Source organism: Lasioglossum baleicum, chromosome 5 (assembly GCF_051020765.1).
Source record: "Lasioglossum baleicum chromosome 5, iyLasBale1, whole genome shotgun sequence".
NCBI lineage: Eukaryota > Metazoa > Arthropoda > Insecta > Hymenoptera > Halictidae > Lasioglossum > Lasioglossum baleicum.
The window spans coordinates 5030289-5055176 of record NC_134933.1 but is presented as its reverse complement, the minus strand read 5'-3'; the positions used below and the strand labels follow the sequence as shown (position 1 = coordinate 5055176).

The 24888-nt window shown below is 47.8% G+C and overlaps 1 protein-coding gene across 3 annotated transcripts in view; it reads left to right on the top strand.

The window, feature by feature from the left end:
* Nucleotides 1-559: 559 nt before the first annotated feature.
* Nucleotides 560-24888, top strand: part of LOC143208633 (latrophilin Cirl) — a 427202-nt gene continuing 402873 nt past the window's right edge. For all 3 annotated transcript variants that reach the window (XM_076423213.1, XM_076423211.1, XM_076423207.1), the window contains exon 1: nucleotides 560-649. The gene's annotated coding sequence lies outside the window, so the exon portion shown is untranslated. The remainder of the gene's footprint in view (nucleotides 650-24888) is intronic.

Here is a 24888-nt window from a genome sequence, read left to right as displayed (position 1 = left end):
AGTTAATTAGCCCGGCTGGCTGCCACCGGCGATATTTCAAATCCGCTGTGCCGGACGTGTACTCGCGGATAAAGTAAATGAACGACGCCGATTACTCGAACGGATAATTAATCAGGCTTCGAGAGAGAGAGAGAGAAAAGACATTGATTCCGCTTGACCAATCATCGGGCCGGGCCGAGCTGATCACCTTACCGTGTAGACGCACCGGTCCCGATCCGCGATTCGCTGGAACATCTTAATTAATAATCACGCGAACCCATTGAAATTCGTACACCGTTTCGCATATTAAGGAGGGCAATTAAAGCGGGAAGTGAGAGATAGAGAGAAAGAGAGTGGGGGCAGAGGGGAGAGATCCGACCGGAGAGAAACCGCCAGAAAACGAACCGTGGCGAGGAGAGAACTCGGCCGTGTCCTCGTCGTCTACTTTTTGCTACGATTCGCGGACACCGAGAAAGAGTTCTTACGCAGCACGCGAGAGGGACCTTAAGCACGCAGACACGCTCGCAGCCACGCACCCCTTTCAAGAACGAGAGGATCGAGAGAAACGTGCCATCGGGGATTCTCGATTTCTTGGTGGTGTCTCTGATCGTTTTCCTTGGAGTGTGCCCGCTTTTGGATCGTTTCTTCGACTACTAAACGCCGTACCAAGGTGAGCTACTATTTTTCAACCGTGTCTCGGATTCGGCTGCTATTCGATATCTGGAGTACGCAGTTCTTTTAAGATCCTCGAAACGCGGCGAAGAAAGCGTGTGGGACGCACGATAATTCAATCCTGGTGGGGGAATAAGATAACGCGTTTCGACGCGGTCTCAAATAGAACTTGAAGGCTGGTCCGGGCATTCCTTCTGCCTTGAAGTTATCCTCCGCGACGTGAACTTAAAGTCCTGATAGCTTGATCTTGTTTTATGAACGTCGTTAAATAACTTGAGAAGGAATAATTCTTTAGTCTCGTCTGTGACGGCAAAAAGTGATTTAGCGTCTTTTGCGATTATATGAGGAAATTAGCACATTTCCTGCCGGTGGCAGTTGCGTATTTTTTGTATACCTGTGAATCTATACATTTTTCAATAGCGATTTCAATCTGGAATCAACAAATTATTTCAAGCAATAGAATTTGACTAGTTACACTGTCGTAGTTTTATTTGAACGCAAAATGCACAATATCTTCGTCCCACGTTGCTAAGATCCTCGGTCGAGTTGACGCTGCGATAAGCGCAGGGGTCAATTTCGTTTCTCGCTGACCAATCTCGATACTTAGGTGTTACCCGAGTCGCGAAATATCGTAGGCATCGAAAGAGAAACAGAGAGAGAGAGAGAGAGAGAGAGAGAGAGAGAGAGAGAAAGTGTGTGTGTGTGTGTGTGTGTACCACGCGGGGCATGTCGTCACCGGCGAAGAGAGCGAGCAATAGCTTTTGTACGTGTAGAAGAACACCGTCTCCGTTGGTGTCGCGCTGCTCCGTGAAAGACGCGAGCTCGTGTCTGTCGCCGGCAAATCCTCGAAATCGAATTTTCCGAGACGAGGGTCCTCTTGGGGACAGCGGGTATAGTGGAAAGGGGGGCACAGAGCAGAGAGTGCCGGACCCGGGCCGAGGGAAATTTCGTACGTCGTCGCCAAGCTCCGAGGTAAAAGGGGGAGAGAAAGTACTGTGTGTCGGACGAGCGTGCCGATTTCGTGTGTCGGCGTTTCCGTGCAATTTACTCGCATGCGACTTATGAAATCGCGATTGTACCGCTGCATGGGAACGAGCCGGGACTTTATCCTTGAGATTTCTTTGCCCGAATCTGGAACCTCGGATTGGCTAATAGCAAACCGTTCCCAAGAAAAAGAAGCGAGCAGTCGTGCCACCGCGCCTCGGCAGTCCCGCGCCGCCACTCCGCGCTCTTCAAACTTACTTCTGCAGATTTCTCGAAGTGGTTTCCCCCCTTTCACCTGGCAACCACTCTAGGTAAAAACCGACCGCCATGCCAGGACTTATCGTGCACGTCGTCGGTGACTAATTCTACTAGTTGTAGATTACGCTGACTTTGTATTACCTATTATTCAGACCATTCTGTCCGACCGTTGCGGCATTTTCTACTTGCCGCATCGATGCGCGGTGGTTCGATATATGTACTACCTGTCAGAAGACTCCATAATCGTATATGGTGCGAGTTTCTGTGCATTCTTTCCTGTTCGGTATCCTGTTTTGGATACCGAAGAAGAATCTACAAATTACAGTCACTGTTTATTAGGAAAGAAGATCAAACTACAGTAACTAATACGGTTTCTAAAATAATTTTACTTACAATCCTATTTACGCTTTTTAAGTTTTATTGTACCAAATGATATCCAAAAAGAAACAAATGCATGCAAAGTTCACACTTTCGAGGTAACCAGCACTTTTCTAAATGTTAAGTCTTCACGCTGGTTTTTCCATACAAAATGTTTGCGCGTCTAAAATGTACGAAACATTCTATAAAAGTCCACTAATATACTTCGTGTTGTAATTACTGCAATTATTTTGGAAAATTCTGTGGAAAATCGAAAGACCGCAGAGTGACATTGCAGCATTAACACATTGTTCGCCACGCGTCGTTCATATTTGGCTAACACAATTGTTTGCGCATATACAAAATTGAATTTTTGCAGTAACATAAGAAATTAGAGTACCAATTGTTACATTTCACCCTTCCGGTTTCGATTTCGTTGACTCTACTATGATTTTACAAGGGATATTTCGCGAAAAAGCTTTATAGAATCGGCATTGTGAAAGCGAATATTTCGCGAGCAACAAGCTGATGTTTGAACAAGACTCTGAACGGAGGGTTATGGGGATTGATTTTCGCAACGAGGGGGCCACAGTCCGTCGTCGAGTATCGCGAAAAATCGTGTCCGTGGCTAGCACGCATTGGCAATCGCCGTTCAAAGCCATTGTCTCTGGTCGAAGCAGCAAAATATAATATATTTCTGCGGGAGGTCCGGGAGCTTTCGCAGTCGACACGTCCATTAGAGGGTGGGGACGTTTAACAGAAATTGTGTGACGTTTCGCATGGACATTGTATACGGCGGACAGGCGGCAGCTATGCCCAAATAAATAGAGCGTGTTACATAAAGAGCCCTTGTTTAAATTATATCCACGGAGGTATTGCGCTTGTAGCGGCGCGGCCGAGGGAGACAAAATTGCACCATTTTCCGGAACAAATGGTTCCTACATACGGAAGCAATACGCCGACCGTACGAAATTATAACGGATATATCACAACTTTCACCTAGGCGTACCAGGGCGCAGTGTACACGTAATACGTGTACGTGTACATACATGTACACCTTGGTCTTTCGCCGCGGACCAATGAATCACGTGGATGGCATCGCGCGAAGAAAATTATCGAACCGGGTATATGGATCGCCCGACACTGCAGTGTGCCACCCTGAAATATTGTGAATGTCGACTATTCGATTAAAAAATAAACGATTTCAGATCGTCGCATAGATTCCCGGAATTTTTTCGTTTGGGTTTGCACCGTTCCGAAATTTCGATGCAAATCGGGGGTGATCGGTTGGTAGTCGGTCGGTTTCCAAAATTTCCGAAGAACTGTGCTGTATAATCAGACTGCGATTTTTTATTCAAAGTAAAAGTTCTCTGCATTTCGGAGAATGCGTTAATGAAACAGTTTGCAGTTAGATTTTGACAAAAAAACGCAGTTCCCTTGGCAGGTGTTCGAAGATCTCGCGTTAATCTCGTCGAAGTTGCCGGTAGCGTAACGCGCGCGTAGTGCTAATAGCACCATTGCGTCGCATCGTAAGGAGTGATAGAGGGAGTCGTCAATTAAGGAACAAAGGGAGAAAGAAAGATAGAGAGAGAGAGAGAGAGAGCGCGAGGATTCTAAAAGCGGAGCGGGGCCAACAATGCAACACTATGCCTGCCGGTGTTAAACGCGGGCCCACGGGCAGGCCTGTAAGAGGCTCGTGGTTTTACGAACGGCGCGGCGCTCGCCTCTCCTCGAAACGTACAAACTGGTTTTCGGGATTCTCTCCTCCCCCGTGGTCTCTCTCGGGCGATTCTCTTTCTCACACGGGACCAGCTCCCATGACGGAGAGCCGATCGAGGCTCTGCCGGGTGCGTTTCGGGGCCTCTCGTCTTATTTTCGAGGTTCTATCTCGGCGAAAAATCTATGTCAACCGACATGTTGACACGTGTTCAAACGTAGGCCGCTCGCGCGAGTAGAGAGAGGAAGAGAGAGAGAGAACGCGAGCGAGAGAGGATCTCGCAGACGGGTCTTCGTCGACGAGAGGCTGCAGGAGAGGAGGCAGAAGAGAAGGCGAGAGAAGAAAGAGGGTGGGCGCCGGGTTGGAAGTCGAATTACTGGTATGCAGTGTCGGATTTCGCCTTGTCCGTCGGAAGAACGCGCTAGACGGAGCGCGAGAACGGAACGAGCCGCTCGGAGACGAGCGGAGATACACGGCCGAAGGTGTGCGAGCCTAACGCACACACTCGCGAGCGTGTTACACGCATGCTCGGGTTACACCCTTCTCATGAATCAAAACTATTCGAGACGGAGAAAGAGATAGGAGAGAACGGAACGAAGAGCGCGAGAGAACAGGGGTGGGGGAGGGTAGAGACGCTAAACGGGATTGGGAAGAGGAGAGAAGAGACAAACGCGGGGACATACGTGTTTGCTTACAATGAGCGGGAGGTCATGTCGCAGTAGCTATCGCGTTCCCTTGATCCCAGATATGAATTTAATTTTATTATGACGTGAGCCGTCCGGCACAGCTATCTTCGAATCGGTCTTCTGCGCTCCCCGCAGAGGCGATCGTGCGAGCGAGACGCGACCAGGCCCTCGCCTAACCTCCCGGCATGGCAGCCTATTTCGCGTCGGTGACCTTTCGAAATATGGCAAAGCGGATCGAGGAAGGTGTAATTGTCGAGATGGAGGCGATCGATCCGCTCTACGTATAATATAAATGGATAATAGTGCCCGCGCGCGGCTCGAGAGATTCGACCAGCTTTTCAAGGGGCCCCGAAGATGGGGCCGGGGATATTATATTATTTTTCCCGGTGATCTCGCCGGGCCCCGTATCCTATGAAATCGACGAAAGGATCGTGATCGGGAATCGTGACAGATAGATATGTATGCCAAGGTTCCCTTTCGAGCAATAAATGTTTCTTGGAGAACTCGCCGGAGCCGCGGCCCCCGTGATGCGCCTTCTTCCTTATGCCGGGTCCATTGTTCGTGGCGGCTTTGTCTTCTAATAGTTTCCACCGATAATGCACTTTACGGGTATCCATATTTGTCGAGGGTATACAAATTGCCGATCGTGTTCGAGCAATTAACGTACATCAACGTTTCACTCGGACGCGCCGCGCCGAGCGCAGAGCCGAAGCCGATAGAGACGATATCTTCGACTTTCCAAGCGATTCAACGTTCCCGCCAACGAGGTATTAATATTTCCGAGTAGGCGGCGATTGTGCTGCGATTCAAAAGTAATCTCCACGCTATCCTTTCACTCGAATCATCGGGTGGTCCGATCCTCGACGACTATGTTCAATACGACGCGCTCGGTTCTCGAAAAACGAGCCGCGAACAATTCGCGGATCGATCCTATCCACGCGAGCTTCAATCTTAATTAAATCGCCCATTACCGGCCGGCGAAAAAATTGATTCCATCGTGTCGCACGTCGATTCTTATCGCTTCTGCTTTAACACGTTCGTGGAACGCTGCCACCAAACCACGGGCCGCGTGATTGCATTTTAATGGCCGCTTTCTTGCGGATTGCGAGCCGCTAAGGTGATTCGGACGCCGATTTTCGCGAATTCATCAAACGAACGCCAGACATTCGATGTTTTCGCGTACATATATTCTAGGGCGTCTGATTCAGTGCTCGAAATTAATTGTGAACAATTTTTACTGCAAATTCACAGAATTACACAAGAAATAGTAGAACTACACAATCCAAGAAACAGCACAGACTTTTTCTTAGATCAAGGCTTTACTGTACTTCCTTTTCCCGATCATAAAATCAGCTGTGACATTGAAGTCTGCATAGTGACCAACAGTTTATCGATTGCAGCTCCGCAAAAGTTAACGAATGGCGTATAGGGGAAATATGTTGACTGTACTGACTCGATGAAATATTTGACGTGAATCGACGGCGCGGAGGTGGAGGTTGCGGTAACTAGATACTCCAGAAGTCCTCATTAGAATAATTCCGCGAGTGTAACAGTCGCGCCTCTCGAGGGCCGATATTAAAAAAGGCATTGTCGTCTGGCGTATCGGTGAATCACTTCTACATGTCCGTCGAACAATGCGGTGCCGGCATTATTAGCATTTTGCTCGATTCCAATGCAATTCAGCTGGATTCTATTGATCCATCGAAATACTTTCCCTGGTCGACAACGGTAACGGCCTCGACGCCGACGCCGACGCCGACGCCGACGGCGCAATGCCGGCGTGTAATTAATTCTTTCTCAGGAATTTCATTTGACTTTCCACGTGACACGATAAGACCCGCTCGGCCGTTTACCGCCCAGACTTTCTCCTTTACTTCCTTTTTTCTTGTGCCACCCCCACCCCCCGGAAACTGTTCGACTCTTTAACGCGTCCGACCAATTAAAGAGGTCGAACTAATCAGTAAACAGCATTAGCCCGCTGTCCTCTAAAAGTTGCTAACATCGTAGCAATTAAGAAATATCGAGTCCTCGGTGGAATTAGGTGTACATTTCTAAAGAAACTATTTTTTAATGTTCTCAAAAAATTATCTGTGTACTTATTAATTATCGGGTAATTAAAGTTCGCGACAATTCTGTGTTTTGTCATTATTAAATTGTGGATTTGATGCATTTATGACATAACTGAATCAGTAGAATACAAAACTGTGGAGTCATTGAAAGAGTTTTAATCAATGAATTGTACATAGTGTATAAATTACAATTGAACACACAGTTTTCCCAAGGCTCTAGAAGAAAAGTCGATCATAGTGCATAACGGAATAATCGAACAGAAAGGGCAACGCGCGTTGCGAGCGCATTAACGTAATGAAAGCAGCGACGATAATCGAATTAATGCCACCCTTTGTTTCCCCGCGTCCTTCGGGAGGCCGGCAAGAACGGGATATTGGATGATCCATCTTACGATTAAAAGCGATCCTAAACTCGCGGCGCCGCACAAAAAGCGTGCTCGATAACGGGCTCGATGATTACCCGTAGTCTGGATCGCTGAAAAACAGCGACGAAGGTTTTGCATTGTGCAACGGTGATCGTAAAATCGGCGACTTGCCCGTTGAACGTAATGAGACAACGCAAGAAATCAATGAGAAAGGAGACAACATAGGGCGAAGTTACCTAATCTGCGACTTTGGCCTTCGGTGCGGTATCTTCAAGGTCGAAGCAATCAAGTTTTATTTCGTAATTAACTGTGTGTGAATAATATCGATCAAGGAGGTTGCAGTCAATTAAACCATTGTTAGTAAGCTGTTCGGTGAACATAATATTCAAAATTTATAATGATACAAGACTTAAATTGTACGAGATTATGTGATGGAATAACCATAAATGATATTCCACGTTTGGATATTATGTTTTACTTTCAAACCGTGTGTTTAATGTTGACCCTTTTCATATTTGAAAAATTTGATGTTATGATTTTTATATTATTTATAATCTGGATACGGCATAATCACAGTTAGTATAATCTGGACGACGTTAACAGCATTCCAATTGAATGCATAAACTGGGAATTTTGTGTATTTATAAAATAAAAAAAGCGGCTTTAATTTTAAACAGTAGAGAGATTGAAAGCATTGTAGAGTATTGTTCCATCACTTTCGACCTGCTAAAATTATTAAAAAATTCACATAGAGGTGCGCAGTCTAATAATAAGAATCTCAATACGAAAAATAAAAAGTGTTTTTAATTGAAAATTACGATTTTTTAAAGAAAGGCGTCTCGCGTCAGGCAAGATTGCTCAGCAGTGTTGGGCAAATTTTATTTTAAATAATAAATAATTAAATAATAAATAAACATGTGATTTTAATTGCAAATAATAACTAAACTTTTTATTTAAATAAAAATTATTTACATAATTCCAAAAATGACGTATTTATTATTTCTTATTTGCAAATAAAAGATTATTTATTATTTGGACTGAGAATCAATTAAATAGTTTTTGGTCTTCTCTTATTTCTTGTATTTTGTATACGTATACAATGAACACGTGGCGAAATGAATATCGTGATTACCCGTATGTATAAAATTTACGTAAATACAACTATTTTTTGTACCAATTTGTTTGGGTCTGTTGCACGTGTTGTCCATCTGTCGGAGTTGAAGTTGTCGGCCGATTCGGAGCTGATCCGTGCGCGTTTTTTTTCTGCTATAGCAACCTTTTCAGGTATACCGCCAGTGGTCGGGCTCGTCCGGAGGGCGGATTAATAAATGAAAATACAATTTAATTTATGATTTGCTAATACAAATAATAATTGCAAATTGTATTTGCAAATAACAATTAACTTTATTATTTTAAATAAATTCATTTAGACTTGCTCAAATAATAGATAATTATTTTTGCGTTTTATTTGAATATCCAAATAACAAATAACTTGTTATTTAAATCATTATTTAAATAATTATTTATTTCAATAAATTTATTTATTGCCCAACACTGTTGCTCAGCCATTAATGAAGAGGAATATTCGATCGAGTATTGGCGAAACAGGCTGCGGCAGAGACGCGCGTATCGTGTCGAAGATTCTGCGCGTGGAATTCGCTCGATTTGTGCTCGAGGATGAAAATTGACGCGTCCCCGAATTTCCATGGGTTTCCCGCGACCCGGAAAGTCGGGTAAGTGCTATCTCTGGAAACTCGTGAAATTTGCATTACTAATACGCAAACTGCGTCAAACGAAACACGCCGAAGTGTTTTACGCCGTATGAATGAGCCTGGCTATGTGTGTGTGCGGTTACGTAATATGAATAGAGGCGTTTGAGAAGACTGTTTCTTCGTTTTGTTATACCGCGTGTGCGTGTGCGTGCGTGTGTATTGCGTGGAGAAGACCACTGCACATTTCGAGTGGTCGAATAGACGACACGCTCGGTAGGAAAACGCGAGGCGACCCGACCCGAGTTCACCAGCACCAATCATTCAATTAACCTCGGTCTATACGATCCTCTTGATCCTATTTTATTTAATAAAGCTAATGCTAAACGCACGACCTTATAATAGCCGGCAGACGAACGCGTCTGCTTCTGCTTCAGCTTCATTAGTGCGCGCGTAAGTGCGTACGAGGGCCTGTATTGGTAAATAAACCTCCTTAACACGTTACTTACCGGCGATTAATTTAATAGATTTGAAACGTTTATGATTCACAGCCGAGAAGGATTTAAAAAGTTGTTTGGCACGTTATAAGCGTCACGCAATGTGGGGAAAATATTGCCAATTCGGAACGAACGTTCGATAACGTTGTGAAACGAACATGAACGAACCCAAGATAAATCTGAGTCTCGCTTTACTGTTTCGTCACAGCGCCTGCACTCCGTAATTTTCCAGAGAGCAGAAAATGTATGTTTCTTGAGAGTACACCTTCATTGCGAAAGTTCAATTTTCTTTGATTAATGTGAACCGGGAAGTATGCCGAGAAAGAATGTCAATTTGCCTGGGGGAACTCTCATTATAAATTCTTCTTATAAATTATTAAATAGTTAAACCTTCTTTCGCTGATATTGAATGCTTTTTCAACAGTTCTGCGATGATTGCATCAAAGAGAAGGTTAAAAGTATCGTTTTAAATCAGCCCGGAAGGAACCACTGGAACGGGTGGGAGTCACTCCGTGTAAATCCGGTCTCGTAGATACAAGCACGTTGGCAAAATCGACAACAATAGGAATTAGAGCAATAAATCCACGCAATTAGAATTTCAGGAATTACCGAGGTGAAAGAAGTCGGGGATCGCGATGATGCGACTAAAAAGGAGTTCGTAAATTCGTAGGTCGCGATTCAATTCACTTTGTCTTATTCAACGGGCCGATGAATGCGCGAATGAACCGTACACGAGTCAATTTCTGTATGTGTATATGCTCCCATGGCGGCGTAAAGGGAGTGGAACCATATAGATGTGTGGATGTTAGAGAAGGACAGGGTGATAGGCGTTTTCAGTGACTACGTGCAGCGTCAGTATTAGTTCCGTTTAATTAGGTAGGAGGGGTAGGAACGGGGATTGGATCCGTGTAAAGCGTAATCCAAGAGAGATCCCCGATTGACCAACTCTGCTCGACTAGGCAGCAGCGGCAGCGTCGATGTCGGCGTCGGCGGATGCTTTGGTCATGCTGCTGGTCCCTGCTCATGATAATAGAATCTGCACGTTCGATCGTGGCTCGCCAATATCGATGGCTGGGGTTGTTCGAAAGAAAGCATCGGCTTTGTTTCCGGCGACGCGCTCGCGTGCTCTCTAGCCCAGGCTAGCGTTCGATTAAACTCGAGTGACGAATTTCATGCCGGCGGATAAACATTGTCGAAAAACAATGACGATGGAAATTTCATTCCGAGCCAGCGGCTCTGCACGCTTTGCCGGAGCAGTTTTATGGGCAGACGTTAGCCTCGGCTCGACGGAACACGGCCACGCTGCTGCTGCACAATCGTCGATATCAATTGGCTCGGCGAGCCAACCCCTGGGTTAATTATCGCGCGCCGCGATAAATAATCCGATGATTCGCGCGGAAAACAGGTAGCAAAAGCGCGATCGGAGTGTCGTCTGGCTCCCTCTCTCTCACTCTTTACTTGCTCGTCGCGCCCCCGATAAATAAGCAATAATTTTATTGCCGGGAAATAACGAACGACTGAGTTATGCCTGTCGCGCAAGAACCAACGACCAGCACCAGCGAATATATTTCCCGTCGCGCTACAAATTTCCTGGAGTTATGCCGCTGAACGACATTCCGCTTTTAGTCCTGCCTTCTCTATCCAGCCTGGAATAACGTAGGCTCTCCGGGAGCGGTGTTTTATATCTTCTTATGCGCGTGGTTTTACCTCGTAAACTCGTTGTCTCCGCGGAAGCTGTTTTCCTTCTCTTGTCAACCGTAATCTACAGCTTCTTTGTACCGCCCCCTCGCCTATGCAACTCACCGAATCAAAAAATTACTATCACGCCTCCATCCGCCCCACCACTTCGGACCTAACCGAATTTCAGACTTCGAATCGTTCGGACAATTTTATGTGTTCGTCGAATTCAATGAATTGTGTTGCATCCGCGGAAAATCGCAACAGGACCTCGTTGCAACTATTTCCAAGAATCACGTGAGAGCTAACTGCGTTACACTCAGAGTTGCATATTTTTGTCCCTAAGGTTCCGGTATTCCTCTACTTTCGCCTAAGTGTATTTCGTACTCTGTGCAGAAGCAGACTCATGGTAAACGTAGGTGGGCTTGTGCCGAATGCAAGTGAGCAATTCCGAAACAGAAATCCGGTGCGAACGCGAGTACGACCGTGTCGTTGCTCGTCGGTTCTGGCTCGCCGTAGTCGCTAATTTGATTAGAAGTCGTAGGGCGGTACGATTTTGCAACGATTTCACCGTCTGCGTCTCCCGCGATGGACGATCGAATTAAATCCCGATGGAAGCTCTCGGGGCACACGACAGGAGCCGGTAGCTTCGGGTGTTCTCGTTGCTCCTCTTTTTCTTCCGTTCTCTGCCTCTTCGGGGTTCGTTTCTTCGCGGCAGGACGCGGAGAGCTACCAGCCAGATGAATAGATAGCGGCTAATTTTCAGCGTTCATTAGAGCTGGTACTCTCTGTTCCCCCTTTCTCTGTTCCTTTCTCTGTTCTCTGTCTTCTTCTCGCGAGACACGTAGCGAGACCGGCCGGCTAACATACACGAACAGCTCTGCGAGAGAGCCAGAGCATCAGGAACGGAGAGCAGAAGGCGGTTTTGTACGTGTGGTCGTTGGTAGAGCCGCGGAGATCGCAGCGGGGAACATAGAGACACGCCAAGAGAGCAAATAAAGAGATCCGGCATCCCGGAGAAATCTAATTCCTAATTGGTGCTTCGCTCTGTACCCAGCTCGTGTCGGTTATCTACCGCTATCGAAGCGCACGACCGGACCCGGACCGGCTACCAGCCCGCGGAGCCAGCAGAAAAGGTTACAGCGCGCACTGCCAGGGCCGTGAAAGGGTGGCGAGAGGATCCGGGGACGGGAACGGGGGGAGAATAATGGTTGTGGTTTAACTGTCAGGCACAAAAGGGGGTCGAAACTGCCGAATCCACGCGCCGGGGTTTCCCGAGGAGCAAGCGCGCCCGAATAGAGCCCTCCCGGGCTCGATTACAAAAATTGAATGTAGCCTCACCTGTCAGTCAACGGAGCGGACGCCGCCGCGTTAGATACAACGTCCGATGATTTTACACCACCGTCGGGAGCCGACGCCCGTCAAATTGGCCCCGCGAATCCGGCTCGTTCGCAATCACGTTGACAACGGTAATTTCCATTCCTACTCAACGACAGTCTCTTCGACACTCGCCGAAAAACCGTCAACGTCGGATGACCTGTCCAGTGAACGCTTAAGCTGCATGTCTGTTGATAGTGTATGAAGCTAGATTTTTCATGAATATAAGTCTAATATAATTCATTAAGGTAACGCCAAAATTTTAGTATTCCATCTCTTTTGCGTAATATGACGGGTTTAACCCGTCGTCATATTTAGGAGTCAAATTGGATTACTGGACTATTTGTAACGTTTACCCCGACTTAGATTTTCCATGGAACTATATTTCGCTTTATGTTTCATTATTAGGTTCAGCAACTATAAGCTTAGAGTCTCTTCTTTGCCGAAACGTGATCCGCGTAACGCCACTGCCCGGTTTCGTATCTGTAAAGAGTTGTCAACGGCAAACACAACACAAAAGCGAGTTGTTCTCGCGTTCCGCGACGGTTGAGAATGGATCGTTATGCGAGAACGCGGCCGCCTATTAAATTGTGCGTCCCATAAGCTTTAAGCGTTTAATTTCGAATTACGAAACCGAGCGGCGACGTCGCTTGGCTTTTAATGGAATCCTTTTGTCGGCGAGGCGTTTTCCGCGGATGAAGATGCGAGGAGAGAGCTGCAACGTTCGCTCGGCCGCGCGCGCGAGCGGAGTTCGCCTCTCTGACAGCGAGACGCTATCCGACAGTTATTATTCAGTCTCTCACCTCCCACGCTCGTGTTTATTCGAATACAAATGCGCCGTCCCGGGCGTCATAACTGCACTCGATCACGGTGTAGTTCACGGGGCCGGCGACGCCGTCTATTTTTCTTCGCGGCCCGTTCCCCGTGTTAGCATCCGGTCGGGACAATGAGCGTACGAACGCAGACCGGAGCCGCGCTTGTCCCGAGAACCCAGTATTCTTATGCTAAAATCGTTGACGTCCGAGCTGACACGGTTTTTCGAGCAGCGATCATTCAACGCCTCGTCCGTGCCGCGCGCCGCGGCTTCTCCTCGCATGCTAATCAACTAGTCGATGTTAAATTGCGCGTACCGCTGCTCATAAACACACTCCACCGCCGTGTAAATACCTGCGCGTCCCGCGAACTGGAAGAATCCCTGGACCCCGCCTTGCCACCAAATTACACTCGTTTCGCCGTCGCGGAGACCCCCCGCAGACCCACTACTCCACACGTATAGACAAACTCGAGCAGCACATCTGAAAACGCAGAAGATACAAATCGTCTCGTAGCGAATCGTAGAGAATTGACAAATATTGTTAATAAATGTCTTGTTTATTTCGGAAAACGTTTCGCGAACGATGTTTGATGTCAACTGTCCGAATTCGGGCAACTTGACACCATTGGACTTTTTCTTGCGGCATCATGTTAAATCTCCCGGATATTCCAACATACCACATCTGTTGACGAGCTCAAAGCAAATATCATTCGTGTTATTGGTGAGATATGACCTAATTAATCTGCCAGAGTCATCGAAAATTGGGTTTATCGTATTCACTCCAGCGAACGCGAGCGTGATGGTAATTCAAATGGTATTGTACTTCGTGTATAATACCGGGGGATTTATTCAACGGAAAAGAATGAGCACCGGATATTACGTACACATATAACCTATTCAGGATTTTAATTCAACTGTTATAATTTTCAACTGTTATAAGAACGCCCAATGTAACAGGTAAAAGATTTGAATTGAAAATAAAGGTACAATTGTTTAATCGTGACAATCACGAATTGCTTTGTACTGCGAATATTTGAGCATATTGCTTTCGAGTGGGAGATATTAATTTTCGCCGGAATTTCGGCGATTTTCACGACGGGGCCGCTTTTCCGGTGTGTGTCGGTGGAAATTCGCGCGACTTTTCCAGGCCGGGCCGACGACGCGACGAGAAAAAATCTGTCCTCATGCATTTCACATGAGGGAACGGTTTTGTCAATACCGTTGTTGTGATCGAAAATGGCTCCTGGAAGATACGATTTGAATAAGAGGACCGTGGGGAACGGGGTCGCCGTGTCGAACTCGAATCAGCCCGACTGTAACGAATAAATTGCTCGCGTTACGAGCGTCGCCAGCGATCCCGTCGAGCCGTATATACTATACATACACGCGGCGGCTTCGGAATAGACCAACTTTTGCTCCCGCCGCACTTTGTACGCCGATTTATTTGAGACGGCCCCGTCACTCGGCGAATCCATAATGCATACGATTCCGTAGGCTTCGCGCGAACCCGCCCGCTCCCGTCGGGAAAAAATATCGGGGGGAAAGTATTTTCGAGAACGGAACCTAACTCACTCCCTTTTCTTCCCTTAATGTATTTCCCAACCGACGACGACGGCGGCGATGCTTGCGCGCGAGCTCCCGCGATTCTTATCCCAGCCGCGAAGATCAATGTACCGTTCGATAATAAATTTCCCAGTTTACGGTGTTGGGTTTCGGAGAACGCGGAAGTAATTCCATATTCGTCCGGCTTTATTTTTCCACAGTGTGTCCCTCCCTGGTAGCCGGCCGTGGAATTAATATTGTTCGGTCCTGCGAAACACAAAGCTGATCCGACCAGGTCACCGAGAGCCGATCATTTCGCCTGGCAATTACCGGGGGCCGAGCACCGGCAATTCTGGAAATCGTAGCCGGTAGGCCGCGGAAGTGGCCTCTTTCTGGAAAGAGGATGGAAAGAGCGTTGTTTTTACAATCGCGGGGCCGTCACTGCCAAGCAATTATCGTATATCCGGTGCTTAGAAGCCGCGGCATTCAAGAGGCGCGACGCAACTCTCTCGCAACGCGCAATGCAACCCGCTCTCCGAACGGGAGCGAGCGTAACGGGGAAAATAAGAATGCGCTTCACTTTGCACGGCCAATTACAGAACGGCTAAGAGCACCGCAGGTAGCCCGGCCCGTTTATTCTCAGAAAGATACTTCCCCGTGTTTTGCATACCTCTCTCGTAACCCAGCGTCCTCTCTCGCTCTCCTCTCTCTCTTTTTCTCTCTCCCTAGCACCGTTTTACATCTGTCTTACTCTCGGCCGCGGCCTTTTCGAATGCAAATTACTAGAAGTCGCATTTTTCGTGTTTTCGGCTCGCAGTCTCGCCGCGACTATCGGATACGTGCACACATACGCGCGAAACAGTGACTCATGCACGCCCCTATCAGATGACACTGCTGCGCCTTAGTTTGATAAACGCGCCACGCCAGAGAAAAGCCTTGCTCAACCCGGCAATTGAACCCTGAATATGACAGATAATGGCTGTATCGCTGCCGGAGATACGCGGCTCCCAGTCGCCCCGATAATTGATCAAATTGCATCTTTGCGTCTGCTGTATGAGTGACGTCTCGTGCGCGCACCCCCGGTGCATCGGTTTTCAAATAGCATACACGAGAGAAACAAAGTATTAGGTTTGTCACTTGTCACGCGTAAAACGTCCGATTCTGTTAAGTGATTATTATTATTTATTTATTTAATGCATTAAACCAAGTACGCGGTTTATGTAGCATATACAATACATGAACATATTCACATATTACATATTAGTTCTCTTAACAATTTTTGTTTTTATCAGTTCTACTGTAAACAACTGTAAACATTTGTATAAAAGGACCTCTGTCCGTATATAATAATAATAACAATATATAATAGCACCTTTTAACTTAACTTAACTTAACTTACAACTAGTTTGTATAACTTCTACTTGGTTAATTTAATGAGGTTAGATTTTAATTTTGCACGTCGCTTAATAAAATCGAAGATAATTGATAGGCCTTTAATATCTGGGCCACATAAGAAGCATTTTATACAAGTCGGGAGGCAGTACTTGCAACGGAGTTGAGCTGATAGGAGTGCATCGCGTTCATCTTTATATTTTGGACATTGCCAAATGATGCGATCTAGATCTTGGGATTCAGCACCACATTCACAAGTACTGTCTAATTCTGTTAAGTTATGTGACAAGTTTGTTCGCGAATCTTGTCGATAACGTTATTTGAGACTGTTGCTTGTTACGACTGATGATGTCATCAAGTTATGCGATGTCTATCGATAACTTATGTGAAAATATCGTAGCGTTGTGTCGATCCCGAATAATTTATAATTAGTTGGAGTCCTTGCTGCTGTGCATCAGCGTCACATTTTCCGCCGGCTCGCAACGAAAACGCGATTTTAATGAAACATCGTTTGAGCCTGGGCGGGATCTCTCGCTTGTATCGATGAAATTCGATTTCGGGAACGACGTCGGATCGTAATGGGGAAAAATGCGGTTCGGAGGTGAACGCGGGCGGGGTGGGTAGTTATCTCGAAGCGACGGAAAATTACAGTGGTTTGGATTAAGAAGTAAAATAGCTTTTATTGCGGCGGCGGCGGCGGGGCGGCATCGCGTTTCCACGGCCCCCGATAGAAAAAGGCCGGTCGGTAGAGCGGATGGATAATAATGCCCGTAACTTTCGCAGTTCCCTGGGCTAAATGCAGTGAGCTGCCCGCGTTCGGTTAACTACGGGTATTACGGTCTATCGCGCTTTTAATAGCTGGCTTAACGTTCCTCCCGGGCTACCTCCGCCAGGATGTCTGCTAAATGCGTAAGCAGAACGCGTGTAACGCACGCTCCGAAGCACCGGTATTATCCTGCACCCGGGAATATCCTTCCCGACGCGAGAAAAACGCGCGAACAACCGGGCGACAAGTCGAGGATCGGTGTTCCCGCTTTTACGAGCCGTCCTACACGCGTTCCCTTAACCAGAGACGCGCCGACAGCGACGAATTTCACGCGAGGATCCTCGATACCGAGGCTCTCGAACAATTTGTCGAACCTTGCTCCGGCATAGAACATACTCTTAACTTCGTGCACTCGAATGACTACACGGTGGAGACACTAAAAGTGACTCTGCCACAATTTGAAACAATCTTCTCGCCGTTCAATTCTTTGTGTTAGAGAACCTGCTGGAATGTGAGCGTAGTATGTACGAGGATCACACAATCTGCAATTCGCACCTCCACATAACTTCTGTTTCGAACGAGGTGTATCTCTGTTAGTCTCAGGACGGGTCGTACAAGCAGACATAGAATGAGAATTGCAAAAATAAGTAGAAAGAAACGACTAACATTTTCGACGATTATTCGCGATGAGACGCGTAACTCGAAGCCAGCTACGCACGGATTTCCAAAGATCAAATTTCCCGTAGCATCGCGATTTTTCTGCTCTCGCCGACTATAACGGTATGATGTGTTCCATAAAAAATAAAAGGAGCCCCGTCCGATCTACGCGGAGCATGCACGCAAAGCATTCCCGGAAGATTGCACGCCGAGTCAAACGAGATTTGATTTCGCGGAGAAAATAGAGATAATAGAGACAGCGCGCAGAAAGCAGATTGTCGGACACAGTGTGTTCTTCGGCAAGAGACGCCGAAATTCCTCGAATAGGAGGATCACTGTCGAGCGGAGGTGAGAAAGGTGGAGTTGCTCGGTCCGCAATTTCTTTCCCGTAAAAAGTAAACGAACTCCGAAACGTCGATTTCTATCGGCGTGATCGCGCGCTCGCGCGAAAGTCGATGCTCGGCATCGTCGAAATACGTGGGCTCTTTGAGTTCTCGTCGGACGTTGATAATAAAATTCTGCGAGGGCAGCGGGAATCGTCGGTGCGCGCCTTGCCAAGCAACGAGGAACAGATGCAACCTTCAAAGAGGCCTCACCGCCTTGATGCTGAAATCCACCGCATCGCTGCATCTCCTCTCGGACCCCGCCACTCTCTTAACTCACTTTCTCTGTTGCTCGAGGCCGCCGGTAAGAGAGGTAGTCGATCGTTCTAGCGATACACAAGCTGCCGGACCCACGGACTGCGTGTATTGCGCACGATCGCGCGGGGCACCGTTCGGTTTCGTTTGTCCGGCCATTTCGTTAATGGAGCCGTTTCTCGGAATAACCACTGCCTGGCTGGGGCTCCTCCTCCTTTTTGCAAGGCTCGTCACCCGGCCCGATCGCAACGCACCCACATCTCCACCTTCATCCTCCATCCTCCTCTCGACTTTTTCGCCGCTGGCATTGTCGCGCGATTCGAACATCATTTGTGACGATAACCCTTGGACCTCGAGATTCGGACTCGTTTGCAACCAGACTCACGAACGTTCTATCTAAATTTTAGTATTCTGGATCAAGTTAATAAAGTTATTACGTGGGAAGGACAATATTTGTAGACGTTGGAGAATATTTTTCAAGCCACTGTACATCTGGAATCAGTGTTTGAAATTCCGCTGAGCTAGGATCGTCTTGGCGCGACCGTCTGCCCCACGCGGTCTAATTCCCCTTCGGTATTCCGTCCACGGCGATCTGGCCGCGGCTTCATTTCCCGAAGTATCGGTGTTTTAACGACTCACCGGACTCGGCTCCCCTTTGTCCAATTCCAGCGTCTGAAATCCCGGTTACACGATTGTATCGCGAGATACCGAACACGAAAAGTGACAGAGAGAGAGAGAGAGAGAGAGAGAGAGAGAGAGAGAGAGAGAGAGAGAGAGAGAGAGAGAGAGACAGACAGAGACAGAGAGAGAGAGAGAAATAGCTGTCCGTGTATCCCGGGGAACGACGGCTCTATTACACCCCGGTTAATTCAAACATTTGCCATGGGACGGTTGCCTCGGCGTGTCCGCTTCGGTCCGACGTATCCTAATTTTCTTTCTACGTGGATCCAAGGGCCCGTGGGCAGTTTGCCTACGTAGCGTAACGGAGGACCGCTGGCGGAGGAAGTAGTATCGCGCAAAGGGGGAAAACCAAAAGGGATCTGGCGCGCACTCGTATATATATTTGTACGGCGTAATTGGACGCAAACGAGAATCGTGCGTTGAAATCGTCCGACTGGCTGGATCGCGTAGGCGTTCTTCGCCGCTATCGTCCTCGAGGACCTATTAGTATCCGATTAGAAGTAAGGGCGAGACGAGTCAATACGCGGAGGCCTGGCCTCGCGAATAGGGGACCCGCGAGAACGTTTCCCTCGTATCGAGATAAGGAGGAATCGAGGTCCCTAGCCCTGGACTATCGAACCACTTACGGCGAAACGAGTGGACCCTCGAAAACGAGCGTCTACGTCGTCCGGACACGATCCAGGACAAGTAGATAAGTCGAATGTTACGGGTATGTAAAGCGGCCCGTGAATGGAGACTCGCATGCAACCGGAATTTATGCCGCCGTCTGATAAGGAACGAATCTAAGGATACCTCGACCCCGAAGATACCTTTCTACCTACCTACCTACCTACCCGAGGCACTAAGCGATCGCGCAATCGTTTGTTCAGACGGGTCGCGGTTAACGATAAAATAACTACGTTCGGGAAACGAATTTTATACGCGCGGGAAATTGTTCGATCTAAAAACGCTAATTCCGCCGACGTGTGTTCTGCGGCGCCGCACGTACGATCGTAAATAACGATCTTCCTCTCGATGAACTCCGCAGAGATAACAGCAGACCCGCTCGTTCTGCTGCTTTCGTTCGCGAAATCACCGCGCTATGGGCCAAGCAAGGTGATTTTCATTTCGTCGAAAAATTAACTTGCTCGTTTGCACTTTATTCTTATGTATTAATTACTAGTTTCGTAAATGCCTATTCGTTCAAAAAATGAAGTTCCGATCGCTCAATTCTTTGTAAATGGGAAAATATCGATTTTTTGAACACGATAAGCCAGGCATCCCCGCTAATCAGAAGAGTACGTCGCGGGCAGAAAGTGGCGATCTTCGTACGCGAACGCTTCGAGAAACCGCAGGGACCGAAGTGATCGCGAACGAAGGATGAACGAGGACGCAAGAAGAGAAAAGGGAACGATGTTGCGCGTTGTTGAATGGTAGACGAAGAGACCAGGTAGAAAAAGAGAGAGGGAGAGGAGAGCAACGATTGGAGGGAGAGGTGGTAGCTGACCGTGGACCGAATCGATTGGAAATAAGCCGATTGCTACCTGCACGGAGGTCCGCGTGCAAATCCGGCTTGTTCGTTCTGACACTTGGGATCCGTAAAAAAAGCGAGAAACAAGAAAAACCGCCACTTTCTTTCGCTTTCCGAAACACCGCCGCCGTCCTGGCTGTAACGGGCCCCGGCACCGAGCTGCCATTATCCGTCGGTGAATCGACTTCTGAGAAACTCGGTCCCGTGTGAAAAGAAACTCGCGCGCCCGTTCGAATTTCTGCGCCGAAAACTATGCCGGCCGAATGATCGCGAGGAATCGGGCAGGATCACGATATCGGGATCAATATTTTTCGAAACACCGCGTCCAACGGTTTATACGGTTTTCACTGTCGAGGCTTTCGGGCGTAAGCCGAGTTCTTTCGGAATTGTTTTTCCAAACGAATACAGCGGCTAGCTTCATCAGGGGTCCGAATGGCACGGATATCGAGAATATCAACAATAAAAACTGTATGAAAGACTCTCCGAAACAATACTTTGTTCGACAGGATGTTCGTTATCCGCACCATTTCAGTTTTTCATCCCCCTCTCGCATTTTCCAAAGCAAGAAACGAAGATGCTCCAGGTTAGGAAGATTTTGAAGCAGCAATATCTTGTCCGGGTATAAGATCGACCATCCCGCCGCATAAGGGTCCTCTGCATAGTCCCCGAGACCTTGCACGCTGATAACTGCCTTTTAACGCTATCCGTGACCGTTTTCCAGCGATCTTGAACGCATGAAAACAGCCGGAAAGTTGGCACAATGCGCTTAACGACTCGCGAAAAGCCGACTATGGCGACTGCTGAAAATATTCCCGCCATTGTTCGTAGCGTACGGTCACTTAGGGGTGCCTGGCGCGGCTCTGTCCGCACTCGCCGCGCTCGTTATATCGGTCAGCTTGTATTTATTCGCGTCGTAGTCGAACGAGCAGCCTACTCTCCGCGCCTGTATCTCTATCGTTCGGGAATTCACGGTTCGGATAAACAGGCAACGGGGGGAAAAAAGGGGACAACGAGCGCAGCGTAACGAGACGGAACTTCTCGGACGTATTCATTTAATACTAAATTTGTATCGGCGTCGAAGGAGCCGGCATTGTACGGGCTCGGCTCGGTTCGGCTCGTTTCGTTTCACCTCTCTAGTGAAACGAATGCATGTTTCCATTATGCGCGCGCGAATTGCCAGGCGGAAAGTTCGCGTCACGACAGCGGGACGTATATACTCGCGCCGGTACGTGACAGAAAAAAGGAAACCGCCGAGGTAAAGCGAGGATACGTTCCCTGAATTACAACGCCGACGAGAATTGACGTTAACGAGGATTTCCGTGCGACAAGTGCGCACTTATTTCAGCGCGCGGCCACAGGGCCGATGCAGAAAGACGTTTTCGGTATCCGAGAAGACTTTATACGAGACAAGGCCTCGCTCCCCTATGCTCGTGAATCCGCCGGTCCCATTGTCCGGTCGTAATATTCGCCAATGCGCTCAACCTTCGCTCCGGAGCGCCGCACCGCGCCGCCGAATGGACCTTGATGTATCTCGGAAACGAGAGCAACCGATTCCTCGCCGCTCTTTCCTCTTCGCTTTGCCTTCGCCGATGAGATCATTAATGATTAACCGTATCTGGTAACGATCATGTGATTGTGGTAAGTGCTCGAGACGCTTCGTGAATTCATGGCAAGAGTGGATAGTTTGAATATAAAACATACATTGTTTCCGTACATGTATTACATATCAGATACGACATCAGTCCTAGCGGTCTACATACAACCGAATCAAACTTCAGACTATTGTGTAACCCAGACCTAGGTCACTGTTGAAGTCGGCTACAATCCTGAGAAAGCATTGCTACAAATCGAGAAACGTTTTTGACGATACCTTAATGTATCCTGTAGCGATCGATTCTTCGCCGTTCTTCCCTCTTCGATTTAGTAGAAAGGATTTCGAATGTTTGGTGGAGGCGTGGCAAAGTCTGTGGAGCGTTTGTTTGAGAACAGAGGGGATCACTTAGCAGCAGGGAGCAACATTGAACTTGCAGAAGAATTTGTAAAGCTTTGGTGCATGTTTTGAAACATTTTTCAGGGAAATATCATGATAAATAGAGCTGTAGCAAGGAGGAAGGCGATCGCCAGCAATTGGCTTTCACCGTTATCAACGAAGATTCTTTCTATATGAAGTGTTCGTACGAGGCTCAATTTGCATCGGAGATAAAGGCCGATTAGCCGAGGTCCTCGACCGGGGCCCAGAAGACGGTGGGACTCGAGTAGACTAATACGATAACTGGGAAGGCTCGTGGAGATAGCGTAAGAAAGGTATGTAAATGGCGTGGAATGTTTTGTCCCCCTTTCGTTGGTACGGTCGGTCGCGGTTTCGTTGTCCATGCCACGCAAAACGATAGCGGGGGACGAGAATGCGTACGCGGGGCACCGTGCACGAGGGGGAAGAGAATCACGGGAAGAGATGGGAGGGGGGACAAGAAGAAGAAGAAGAAGAAGAAGAAGCCGGAGAGCGGTTTGAATTACGACAGCGACGAGAAGTGACGTTAACGAGTATTTCCGTGCGCTTACGCGCCGCACGCCGATGCTTACGATACATACGTAAGAGGCCTCGCGAGCTGCTCGGCCAAGCCTCGGAATAAAAGTGACGCCGGGGCATTCGTCGAAAAGGCTCTCGTTACGTTTCGTGTCGCGCCTTGTTGCACCTGCGGAAATGCACCAATCAGACCGGCGACGCCGGACAATGCACGGTCGTTATCCCGTCGCGGCGCCGCCGCCACGTCGCGCCGCCTCGAACGGAATAGAAACGACAGATTTTATCGTTCCCTCTCCTCTACTTTGCGATTCACTGAAAGACACTTTCTCTCTTCCCCCTTCTACCGGCTCCTTCATCCATCTCCTTCTCTCTCTCCTCCGTTCCTTCCAGCTAGTTCCCATCATCGGTTGGCCTACTCGCATCGGTGCCCGGACCCTGTGGGAATTTTCATTCGGCCAATCAGAATTTAATATCGCGGTTCTCAGCCGCATTACATCGGTCACAGGACGATTACCATGCGCGCCATTATTACAGAGTCACTTTTAACTTAATTTCGTTAAGAAACGGTAACTCGAGAGAATAACAGGACGATGGTCTGTGTTGGCGGATGGATGGCTCAGACGCCAATCAATGTAAGTCCCTCAACATGAAAACTGAGATAATGAATAAATCATGAAAAATTTCCTGTCTTCTGTTTTTCATCCGTCGTGCCATGCAAAAGCATCTTAGAAAAAACGAATGATGTACTCTCAACAAGACAATGATTTTTTAAAAATCGAGAAATATATCGAACAACACGGCAGTCAATGTGTCAGGAAGGTTTAGAATGTTGCTGCAAGATTGCTGACTGAGTCAAGCGTACCGTACGACTGATGCATGTCAGTGCCGCAGGATGCGCATGAAAAGTTGGACTCTGCAAGTCACAACGAGGTGCATAGTTACCATCCTCGGCTGAGTTGTGGCGTCGCGGTGTCTGCGAGAAACGCGATTCACGGATCACCGCTCGAGCCAGTCTCGTGATTAACAAATTGAGCTTTCCGACGAGACGGTAGACGCTTCCGCTAACGATTTTTAATAAGAATTAATAGCCTGCCCTCCGAGCGTCAGGGTATCCGTGATTACGCGGCGCCCGCTGTACAATCGGGTGTTTATTACGGGCGTTGAATTCGAAATCAATCTTCATTAATGAGACTTATAATTAGGGACAAGGTATACCTAACGATGTATGAAGCTGATACGGTCGAAGCGAGACACCGTACCGTAGAGAGCGGGAGATCATTATTCCCGGGTAAATGGTCGAAGAGGTGTGCGCGGCATTTTTTCCACGGAATCCCGAAAATCCCGATCGACGTCGGTCGACCGCGTCGATTATTGTTATCAATCGACCGTGTAAATCGCGCGACAAACGCATAATCACGCGATCGTGTAATCGGACGTTTGTTCGCGCGTTTGTTTACACGTGACGGAATATTATCGGTGAAACGGAATGAAATCGCGGTTATAATTGCAAGGCGATCGTAAATACGGGAACAATTGCGAGTACGACCCTTGTCGGTGGGCAGTCGCGAAGTAGTCGGGATTTTCTCGGCTGGGGCTGGCCTGATTTAGACGTAAGTTAATCAGGAGGAAGACTGAGACCGAACAAAGCCCACGGAGGAGAGGAAGAGAGGCATGAAAGGTCGGGGCAACGAGTGCTTCGACGAATTATCAGAGGCGGCCGAGAAAAACGCGTCTCTCCGTTCAGGCGTAGCAATTTTTTTACCCACTTAACTCGCACTCGATACTATCCCGAGAGACCGTTAAGCTGTTTTACGAGAGTCCACGTAATTCCTTCATCGCCTTCTTCTCCTTCTTCCATCGTTGACCGACTCGGTGTGCCGAGCGGAGCCGAGCCGGGCGGACCGACCGACTGCTCTAATTGACCGCGACAAATAAATCATAATGAGGCGGCTTCTTTCTCATTACTAGCGAGCGTCACGCTTTTACGCAATCTTCATCACCATTCGCCGATCATCGT